The sequence below is a fragment of the Gossypium raimondii genome, chromosome 2, assembly GCF_025698545.1.
Source record: "Gossypium raimondii isolate GPD5lz chromosome 2, ASM2569854v1, whole genome shotgun sequence".
NCBI lineage: Eukaryota > Viridiplantae > Streptophyta > Magnoliopsida > Malvales > Malvaceae > Gossypium > Gossypium raimondii.
Genome location: NC_068566.1, coordinates 30,338,173 through 30,350,368, shown reverse-complemented (window position 1 = coordinate 30,350,368; position 12,196 = coordinate 30,338,173). Strand labels below are relative to the sequence as shown.

Genomic DNA, 12,196 nt, shown 5'->3' with positions numbered 1-12,196 from the left:
CTTGAAGATATACGTCTTCTACTAGACCAACAGTCAGAAGCGCATGTAAGTATTTATTTCTTTTTGAATTATGTATATAACATAGTCGATTTCATATTTAGTATTTAGTATTATGTATATAACTAATATTTTTATCATGTTCATATAGTTTCAATGGACAACATACGAGGATCTGGCAATTTAGGCAGTAATTCCAGATGAATTCTTATAGAATCCGAACATCTGGCACGTTAGGGTCCCATTGGTCAACTACACTACCGTCGAGATGCACCAAGCAGATAAAATGTTGTGGTAATTTGGATTTTGAAAATCGATTCTCGTGGCACCTGAAGTGCTCGATATTGAGGACAAAATTGAGTTACGGTGACCGAATATGCATTGGTCAGTCTTCCACTCAGTATATATTGAAATGTGGGAAAATCGGTATGATAATATACCTACTCACGAACCGATTATCACTCCGAACTTAGTGTGCAATACGGATTACATGCCATAGTTTAGGATCCATCGCAAGCCATATTTGCTCTGGGAAAAGGAGAGGTGTCGGCAAATTCGTGTAGAAAGGGAATGACGGGGCCCTTTAAATTTAAGGATAAGGGCTAGCGAGGGAGGCCCATCAACTGCCCCCACGCAATCACGGCCCCAACGGCGCAAACGACGATGCCCACACCACAACCCCTTCAGATTATGCCAGATGCATATCTCAACTCTTATGTGTATCCTAACCCTTATATGTTTTCTTTTTCCACTCCTATGCAAGGTTGAAATGCATGGCCTGGTGCATCTCATTTCTTGATAACTCTGAGTCAACTGACAATGTGTAGGTCATCATCGCATGAGGGACCGCATGAGGCGCCGGGGAGCTCAACTCATTTCCAATTCCCATTGCCTTATGGGATTCAAACACCTTCGCAATCTTTGTTCTATTAAGGTGGGTCATTCTTCCAACACCCACAACCAAAAGATGATCCCGAACAACCACAACCCTGACTGGAAGCTGAACCCAGAAGGAATCCGATGCGTAACTGTCGACCACCCCCATGTGGCACTAATTCCAACCGGCACATACATTGATTTATTTTTGAATATTTTTGTAAAAATTATTTTTATATTGTTTCATTTAATAAAATAGAATTTCTTTTGAATATTTTTGTACAAATTATTTTTATATTGTTTCATTTAATTAAATAGAAGTTCTTTATAACTCGTTGCTCGTTTTGGAAACAGTGCTGCTAAACAGAAGTATGTCTCCAGCACAGTCGAGGTTATCAACAAAATGACGCATTCCTTTTAAAACATAATTGATGCATTCAGCTAGGTTTGAGGTCACCTAACCATATCGTAGGCCGACATCGTATGATTGTGTCCACTAATTGAAAGGTATGTTATATAGGTAGTTTGCACCTTGATCATTAATTGATCGCAAAATCCCCAACGTCTCATGAAAACGGTCCTTATTGATCTCGTACCCTGTCAACATAAGTGGATAGCTATAATTACATACCACTCTTCCATTTAGAACAAATTGAATACTACAAACCAAATGATATTGGTGGCGATTAAATACCCATGTTGGTCACTTGTCGTCGTTCAGCGGTAAACCGATATTGCCCGTAGTAGTTGGACACAACGTTCCTTAGACAATACTGACGGTGTGCGCGATCCCAGTTGCTTCCCTATCGTTCAATTACATCTAGTACTCTAGTGCCCCGATCTGATATAGCGCAGATATCAGGTTGGGGTTGGAACGACAGAAATGTGCAAGTGTACACAATCGCAACAAGTAATAAAGTGACAAGTAACTGTCAAGTTACCGTACCCACAGGGACTGTGACATGAATTATTTATGAATGCAATTTTAAAAACACTTTGGTGAAGAAAAAATATTTTGATTTGAGGAGGTGATTAAAAACTAGGATTTTAACTAAGTAAAATAAATAAAAATAAAATAAAAGTTCCAATGCACGATTTCAACAGATGATTTTAATCAAGATGACATAATTGTCCTAGATTAATTACATTTCTTAACTTAGAATTATTAAATTCATGTTTATGTTGCTACGAATAAATTTACGGCAACTTAGTAATTTTCTAACTTATGAACGTACTTACCTACCAAAATCCATTTATCTCTTGACTATATCTCTATGTCAATTCAACCGATTAAACAAATTTTGATAAGCAAATGTCTTAATGCACATACATACTTATGAAATTAAAATGATCTCTTGTACATATCTCTATGCCAATTCAAACAATTAATTCAATCTCATAAGAACATAAAAGATTACGTGAAGTAACAATGTATTTCTACCTCGAAACAGTTTAATCACAATAATCTTACAAGTTATGCAAGGCTAATGTATCATTAGATACCGTTGCTAATTTAATCCTCAGCTACCTCAGATAATTAAACATGAACTGATTAAGTATTGTGTCAATTAATTATAATTTCAGTCCGTTTAAATAATTAATTCATTAGTTACCTTACAATTGTAATGCAAGAATAACTTAGTCATAGTTTTACTTAATCAAACATCTTACCGAGACCTATAACAACACAAACACAATTTTAATAACTCAAGTAGACGAAATGCAATCAAACTAACATGAATTAAATTTAATCCATATTAATTAAATTAAACATATCAACATCACAAATATTCATAGAAATTTTCATTATAACAACAACAAAATTAAAAGGATAGGGAACAAGAATCAAATCCGGTGTTTCTTCGAGGCTTGACTAGTTTGCTCCACTCGTCCTTCTCGGCTTGTTCTTGTTGAACCGAGGCTTCCAGGAACACTTGAATGCTGCTCCAAATGGTGGTTGAATGAATTTTTTTCAAGAGGTGAAATCGGCAAAGGAATAGGGGAGGAAAATGAAGAACAATGGAAGGGAATGAAAAGAGAAAAGTGAGAGAGAAGTGAAGAATGAAAGGTTTTGAGGTGTGTTTCAGATGAGAAGCCAAGGGGGTTTTTAATGGTTAAGTAGGCTGCTAAAAATAGAAAAAATCCATAGAGTCCCCCCATGCCCAGCCACACATGTGGCAAGTTTGAAGGTTTCAAACTTGCTATTTTAAGGTAGGGGCAAATCTAGAAAGGCATGAATAGTGGAGGGGTTTGAATGGAAATTCAAGGAGTCTTCAAGGGATATTTTGCAAGCCAAATAATCAGCCAAACAAGCTGATTGGTCAGCACGTGGGATGGTTTAGGGCTGCCCAATGCTCGGTCAGATCGGTTTTCTCGGTTCAGCTCAACTGGGCCTCTTTTCATAATTAATTAAAAATAACTATTTAACCCAAAATAAATTGGATTAAAATTAAAATAAATTATATTATGAATTAATATTCATAATTTGGACCATCTTCCGCTGAAAAATTAATTCGTCTCGATGCTTCAAAAATCGCTTCACAATTTTGTGCTTCTAGTCGTGTCTATCGAGCCAATTTTCGCCCTTTGTGTAAATCTGTCGAAAATGATCAAAATTAAAAAAAATTATTATAAAATTAATTAAAATTCAAAATGTTAATAATTTAAGGACAATTTAATTATTTTATAATTATTATATATTTTTTAACAAGAATTTTATCGAAACTGCATGAATTTGAGTTAAAAAGGGCATGAAAAAGTGTGTATATTTTCGTGTTTCCACACCCCCAAACTTAATTCATTGCTTGTCCTGAGTAATGCATAAATTGAAAAGAATTTCTTGGAAACACCGATGAAATATTCCTTCAGAACAACATTCTTCCCGAAATAATGAATTTAGCATACTTATGCTCAAGAACAAGAATTTTGATAATTATGCTACTTAAGTATACATATCATTCAAATTAATCTCAATAACTATTATGATAGCAAAAATAGACTAAATGCTTTCTCAATAAAAACTTGTAAATCCCTACCAATTTGATTTTATTCTCTTATTTAAGATTAAGTTGCAATCATCAAGTTTAATTTATGCCTTCATATGTTTAACATAACAATTTCTCTCCACTAATGAAGGTAGCACAGAAACTTGAATCAATAGGTCTTTTAAATAGGTTGTAACGTGGCTAGGCTAGGGGTAGGTAAAAGATAGATAAATTTAGGCTAAAAACCCTACATATAGCTTGAATCGGTCCTTCGCAATAATTACCTTCAATACACCAACTTATTTTACTTTCACATGCTCTTTTGTACATCTATTTTCGAGTACATATGCTCTCTTTTTTTTCTTTTTTTTCACTAGCATTTTGCTGTATGTACTACAATTTTTTTGAGCATTTGATACTTCTTTTCAACTCCCCCAAACTTGTTTTATAGAATATTCTGAATAGTACTGAGTTTGGTGTTTGAGACAATTTAAAGATAATTAAGAGAAAAGGGATGGCTAAATATTGCAAAGGTTCAAATAAAATTAGGCCATATAGTTTCAAAGTTGGGTTTCAAGGGGTAAAAATTCATCAAGGTTGACTTGAAAGGCTCAAACAGTCCAAACAAAAGTTGCCTAAATCATTTTCAACATTCCATGCTTCCTAGGATTTCGCCTCAAGAAATTACTAAGTCAATTCTAGATACTTAAACTTTCATGCATGCCTAGCTTTCCTAAGGACCTAAATTTTTATGGTATGATTTACGCACTTTATTAATAGTACATTTGTGTCATACTTCAGCTAACAAAAATTATTGAAATAATAGAACTTCATTCATACTGAAGTTTAGCATACTTAAAAAAATTTCGAATTTTTGAACAAAATATAACCTAATCATAATTAAAAGAAAATTTTATTCTAAGAGGAAATACTTTCAGTTTTTCGGTCCCCCTACTTAAGATGAACAATGTCTCCATTGTTAAAAACAATAGAGAAACTTAAAATATAGAAGTGAATAGATACTGTACACCAGGTAGGATCCTAAGAGATAAAATAAAGTAAAGTAAAGACAATATCCCCCCTTTTTATTTGCAGAACCCTCCGAATTCGACCGCCTCGTTCCTTCCTCGACATTGGAATCCATGGTTTGAGTATTAAGTCTGAAAATTCAAGCACAAAAACAAATGGGTTATGAAATATATATTTTTTAAATATATCTCTGGTTGAGTCATCTCGAAGTTTTGAGTATCTCTAGTAAGCTTGTTGTTGCAACTGCATGTGTTACAGCATAGCCATTATATCAAACTATTCACTTTGTGAAATGGTGCTAAATGAAGGGGCTCTCGACGTCGAACTTAAAAAATATTTTAAGGGTGGTTTCAGTTTTGGGCAGGTGGTTAAGTAGCCGATGGTAAGGTTTAGAGTTGAAGAGGGTGGCAGTTTTAAGGATCATTTAGGTGAGGTAGTTGGTGACTTCAAATGAAGGTGTTTGGGGAGGTGATTCAAGGAGTTAAAGGTTGCGACATTAAGAGGTTAAGTGAGATGCACTATTGGGCTACTTGGGAGTGGCGGTGAAGCAAGGTGAGGGCTATAAGTTTGTGCGAAAAAGGGTTGAATATTTCCTTTCTTAGCAGTGTCTTAAGCACAATGACAACTCCTTTTTAGATCCTAAGCTCCTGTACTGAAAATAAACTAAAAAAAACTCAAATAAATTAGTGCTTGGGTTAAAAGTTGACCTTTTTATTTAACAAAACAAGTACTTAAATTTTTTGGGCTACTTAAAAAAATATTTTTCAAAAAATTACATTAAATTAAACTCTCAAGAAAGACTAGAGGGGTCACGGATGGTCCCGCTTAAGTCCCAATATCTTAGACAGAGTTTTAATTAATGTAATAAACCAAAGAAATTTTTATCTAAGTCTACAATTTTATTCAAATGAGGAAAAAAACTAAAAATATAAAATAGCGATAGAGAAAGTGAGAGAAGTCCCTCCATTTTATTCAAGATTGTCATTGACCATGGTGGTGTCAAATGGCCATTTGCCATACCAACCATAACCATCTAGGAAGAAATCATATTCTTTCCAATCAAATCTGTCCAACATCATATTAGGGAAAGAAAAACTGGAATGATCTTTCTTGGTGGCCTTGTTTAACTTCCTGTAATTCCTACAAATCCTCCAACCCGAGACACAAATATGTGAAATAATCCATCCAGTATCCTTCCTGTGCCTTTCCAAAATCACAAGTGCCTCTTCTTCTTAATCTTTGGTGAACTCAACTAAAATAATGACAGCTAAAGTTGAAGACAGACCCAAATAGTCATATTTTAATTAAGGAGACAAAATCTTCAGTTCCAATTTAACTGGCTCTTCAATCAATGAGTTTGGTTGCATATACTCCTGAGATGATAACTCTAATGATTTGAGTGGAACTTCTTGAGTGAATTCCTTCTAATTAGATGCTAACCAAGCCAAAAATTCCTTGTCTTCATCAACACTTGATGAATCCTCTAGTAGGATATGTTCTAACGGATCGTCTAAAGAATTGAGCTCAAATTATGTAGAAGCCAGCGATTCTATCTTGGAAATTGTAGAGCAGTCTTCAACTATATATGGGGATTTAGTAGTATTGAAGTCATTAAAAGTCACCTTGTCATCAAATATTTCTTTCAACTGAGTATCATTTTGTTACTTCTAGAAGCGTTGAGGATATGGCAGTGGTGGAATCTTAGCTTTAACCGGACAACTCTTCTGTGGAAATTTTTCTTATCCGACAAGGGTGTTAGGTAATCAGAACTTACTGGTTTAGAGTTTACCTCATCAAGGATCACTATATCTGACTTTTGTGGAACAGGAGTTTCAACACTCAATTGAACTTCCTCTTTTCCTTAAGGTATAATAGGCTTATCTTCAACCTCGACAGCTTTGGGTTCCCATGTCTTCCCACTGTGTAAAGTGATAGTTTTGTAATGCTCTTTGCTCGTGCTTCTCAGATTTTCTGTATCACTCGGCCAAATACCTTGGGGTCTGCTTCTGAACTCATTGGCTAGCTGTTCCACTTGGTTTCCTAAATTTTTCAATGTTGTTGCTTGGCTTTTGATTAGTTCATTATTCTTCGCTATGTACACCTTTAGCAAATTCTCAAGATTACTTGAAGATTCAGTTGGTGTGGGTTGTTACACTTGTTGACAATATTCTGGCGGATAATTTGGTCGAAATGACATAGAAGAGTTTCTATGGTCCACTCATTGATTACTCCATGGAGAAATTGGATGATTCTGGGCAGCAAAGAAGTAAGCGCATCAACTTCATGTATTCCTACTACTTGTCTTCCTAAGGCTATTTGGTTGGTTGGCCACGGATAGTTATTGTTGGAAATTCTTTCAATAATATCGTAAGCATCGTTATAAGACTTAGAAAGAAGGGATTCATTTGCTGAAGCATCCACCATCAGTCTAGTATGAATATTGAGACCAATATAGAAAGTTTCCATTTGAACACAAGGAATGTCATGATGAGGACACTTTTGTAATAACTCCTTGAATCTCTCCCATACCTCATATAAAGATTCTTTGTCAAGTTGCTGAAATGAAGTGATTTTATTTCGGATCTTAGCGGTTAAAGATGGAGGGAAATTTTCATTAAGAAACGTTCAACCAACTCTTGCCATGTAGTTATGGAACCGGACGGTAGGGAGTTCAACCACACTCGTGCTCTATCTCTTAAGGAGTATGGAAATAATCTCAGTCTCAAGGTGTCCTCAGTCAACCTGACTAGTTTAAATGAGTCACTCACTTCCATGAATAGGCGAAGATGAATATGTGGATCTTTAGTAGGAATCCCACTAAATTGACCCTTATTTTGCAACTTTTTGAACATGATCAGCTTCAGCTCGAATTGTTATGGCTCGATTTTGGGTCTCCTAATACTTGGATTAAGCTCGTTGAATAGAGGAATGGCATATTGTTGAATGGCACAGTTTCTGTCATCGGCAATAATGATCAGATTGTGTGTATTATAAGCGAATGTTCCTCTTGGAGTTTGGTTTGGATTTTCGAAATTCATATCTTCAGTCCTTCTTTGATTCGCTTGTCTTCTCCTTTGTCAGAAAGTCATTTCAATTTCAAGGTCTACGGGGAGTAAGTCAATAATTTGATCAATACTAATAAACACTTGAAAAAAACACAAAAAAATGGAATTAAAATTTCACAGAAAAAAGAAATAGACCAAAATGCAAAATTAACAATTTCACAAATAATGACTTTTTAAAACAATCCCCGAAAACAATGCCAAAAACTTAGAAAGACGAAAATGTGCAAGTGTACATAATCGTAACAAGTAATAAACTGAAAAGTAAATGTCAAGTTATCGTACCCACAGGGACTGTGACAATAATTATTTATGAATGAAATTTTAAAAACACTTTGGTGAAGAGAAAATATTTTGATATGAGGAGGTGATTAAAAACTAGGATTTTAACTAAGTAAAATAAATAAAAATAAAATAAAAGTTCCAATGCACGATTTCAAAAGATGATTTTAATCAAGATGCATAACTGTAATTACATTTCTTAACTTAGAATTATTAAACTCATGTTTATGTTGTTACGAATAAATTTACGGCAACTCGATAATTTGCTAACTTATGAACATACTTACCTACCAAAATCCATTTATCTCTTGACTATATCTCTATGTCAATTCAACTGATTAAACAAATTTTAATAAGCAAATGTGTTAATGCACATACGGACTTATGAAATTAAAATAATCTCTTGTAGATATCTCTATGTCAACTCAAAAATTAATTCAATCTCATAAGAACATAAAATATTACGTGAAGTAACAATGTATTTCTACCTTGAAACAGATTAATCACAATAATCTTGCAAGTTATGCAAGGCTAATGTATCATTAGATACTGCTAATTTAATCATTAGCTACCTTAGATGATTAAACATGCATTGACTAAGTATTGTGTCAATTAATTACAATTTCAATCAATTTAAATAATTAATTCATTAGTTACCTTACAATTGTAATGCAAGAATAACTTAGTCATGGTTTTACTTAATCAAACATCTTACTGAGATCTATAACAATAGAAACACAATTTTAATAACTCCAGTAGACGAAAGGCAATCAACCTAACAAGAATTAAATTTAATCCATATTAATTAAATTAAACATATCAACATTACAAATATTCATAGACATGTTCATCATAACAACAACAAAATTAAAAGGATAGGGAACAATGTTTCTCCGAGGCTTGACTAGTTTCCTTCGCTCCTCCTCCTCTGCTTGTTCTTATTGAACCCAAGCTTCCACGAACACTTGAATGCTGCTCAAAATGGTGGTTGAATGACTATATTTCAAGGGGTGAAATTAGCAAAGGAATAGGGGAAGAAAATGAAGAACAATGGAAGAGAATTAAGAGACAAAAGTGAGAGAGAAGTGAAGAATGAAAGGTTTTGAGGTGTATTTCAAATGAGAAGTCAATGGGGGTTTTATAGGTTGAGTAGGCTACTAAAAATAGCAAAAATAAGTAGCCATAGAGTCCCCCCATGGCCAGTCACACATATAGCAAGTTTGAAAGTTTCAAACTTGCTATTTTAAGGTAGGGGCAAATCTAGAAAGGCACGAATAGTGGAGGGGTTTGAATGCAAATTCAAGGAGTCTTCAAAAGCTATTTTGCAAGCCAAATAATCAGTCAAAGAAGCTGATTGGGTCAGCATGTGGGACGGTTTTGGGCTGCCCAATGCTTGGTTGGATCGGTTTTCTATTCAACTCAACTAGTCCTCTTTTCATAATCAATTATTAATAATTATTTAACCCAAAATAAATTGAATTAAAATTAAAATTAATTATATTATAAATTAATATTCATAATTTTGACCATCTTCAGCTAAAAAATTAATTGCCTCGATGCTTCAAAAATTGCTTTTCGATTTTGTGCTTCTAGTGTGTCTGCCAAGCCAATTTTCGTCATTTGTGCAAATATGTTGAAAATTATCAAAATTAATAAAAAAATTTCATAAAATTAATTAAAATTCAACATGTTAATAATTTAAGTACAATTTAATTATTTTATAATTATTATATATTTTTCGATAAGAATTTTATCGAAACTGCATGAATTTGAGTGAAAAGGGGCATGAAATAGTGTGTATATTTTCGTGTTTCCAGGGGTAGACATGCCTCATCAACCTAGAAAGAAAGAAATCTCAATCGTCACCTGACTCCCCTGGTGTTATTACAAACGCAATTGGAAAGATCTTCCCATCACCATCTTGTGCCACAGCTAGCAATAGCCGATGGGTATATCTACCATACATAAAGGTACCAACGGCTTGCAGTATTGAAATGCGTCTCGGCATTGCTTAAAGCTCCAAAACTGACACTTGAACACTTGGCATCCACAGAGCAAGCGGCCATTGTAGTACGTAGCAACCGTTTCAAGGTTTGTTACGCAACTTAGGACGTACCTCTCCAGCACCTGACACTACTGCCACATCTCATTATATGAAATGTCCCACCCACTGTGCATCTTTTCCAACGCCTTCTACTTAGCTATCCTGGCCTTGAGGTAAGAAGGCGTGTACTTGAATTAGCTATGAATATTGGTAATTAAGACTGAACAACAATCCAAAAACCTCTAATTAATATATTTATTTCGGACCTCAGTTTGGAAAAATTCCCAGGTGATCTGCTTTCTCGACACAACAGAAATCAACGTGTTCCATCATTGATAAGTTGAATCTTTCAATAACAATACTGCGCATTTAACGCACTCGACCAATGAACAGGATAACTCCTAAAAAACCCTGATTGTATTCTCTAACCAGAATTCAGCTCTCTCAGGATCATCTTCAGCAATAGCTCAAAATTCTTTAGCCCCGTACTTATGAATCTTATCATCAGATGGATTACTAACTCGGGTACCTTGAGGAATAATGGGAACTAGTTGGGGAGCAGGAGGGGGTGGACGCTGTTGAGCAGCCGGGTTCGTCCGTACAAACTCGGTAAACCATTTGTTCATCATTTGGAAAAAAAGCTTCTTTAGCCTCTACTCTTCGGCCATCATATACGGGCCTTGTACTACTCGAAGCTACTCTGTGAATGGAGGCTTGAGAGTTACTCTCTACTTCATCGGAATCAGCTCGGTTGCATGTCATTGCTATATGAAAACATGTTTCAAACAATCAGGAAATATCAAACTATCAGAAGTTATATAATGGCATGTATAGCTAGACTCATACATGCTATGTTCAATCCGAGAATCAACTAAACTATAGCTCTGATACCAATATATGTAACACCCTTAACCCGTATCTGTCTCTGAAACAGGGTTACAGAGTATTATCGGAGTTTATAGTACAACAAGCAGTATTTCGAACATTTCATAACATATCAATATTCATATAAAAAACCAATCAAAATCGTTCATATTGTCCTATATACGATCCATCGAGGCTCACAACAAGCATTAGAAACAAGTCGGGGCTAAATCGAAAACTTAGAGAATTTTTCAGAAAATATTAAAAATTTTGAAAGCTGCCGGGGTCACACGGCCAAGAGACACGCCCGTGTCTTAGGCCGTGTGGCATTCGAATTAGGGACACATGGCTGTGTCCCAGCCCGTGTAACTTACTGACTTGGACACACGGCCAAGCCACATGCCTGTGTACTAAGCCATGTACCCTTCGAAGTAACCTCACACGCCCATGTGTCAGACCATGTGCTAGGCCGTGTAATAGCTTGACTTGTAACCCTTTGAAAGCTACAGAGGACACGATCGTGCCACCTGGCTGTGTGTCATAAACGGCTGAGACACACGCCCATATCTCTACTCGTGTGGACGAAAATATGCCATTTTACAAGCCATATTTCTCACCCAAATTTACATATACCTACACTTAAGATTGTACATATACACAAGCTATAATAAGGCGTCCAAATCAAGCATAAACAAGCCTTATACAAATGGTATGATCATATACAACTAATATGCCCTTAGGTACCTCAAATGACAAATATAAACATGTTTAACTATGTATTCAATATAACCAAATGTTCAACTAACTTATATGCATAATTGCATCATTACATATCATGTAGATCACTTTACCAAAACATACCAATTGATGTTAACATGCCCTTCAATTTCTAACATAATTAGACATATATGTCTTACACAACAAGGTATCAATTCACAACCAATTCATCAACTCACAAAACACTTATACAAAATACAAATATAACTATCATTTTACCTTTCATTATTCAACCACCAATCAAGCCACACATCAACCAAATTAGGCCACATATATACATA

General features: G+C 35.0%; 1 non-coding gene across 1 annotated transcript; it reads left to right on the top strand.

Moving 5' to 3' along the window:
* The first annotated feature begins 7,365 nt into the window (after nucleotides 1-7,365).
* LOC128039485 (small nucleolar RNA R71) lies at nucleotides 7,366-7,472 on the top strand. Its single transcript, XR_008193989.1, has one exon. It is a non-coding gene; the product is annotated as a small nucleolar RNA R71 (small nucleolar RNA).
* Nucleotides 7,473-12,196: the final 4,724 nt, after the last annotated feature.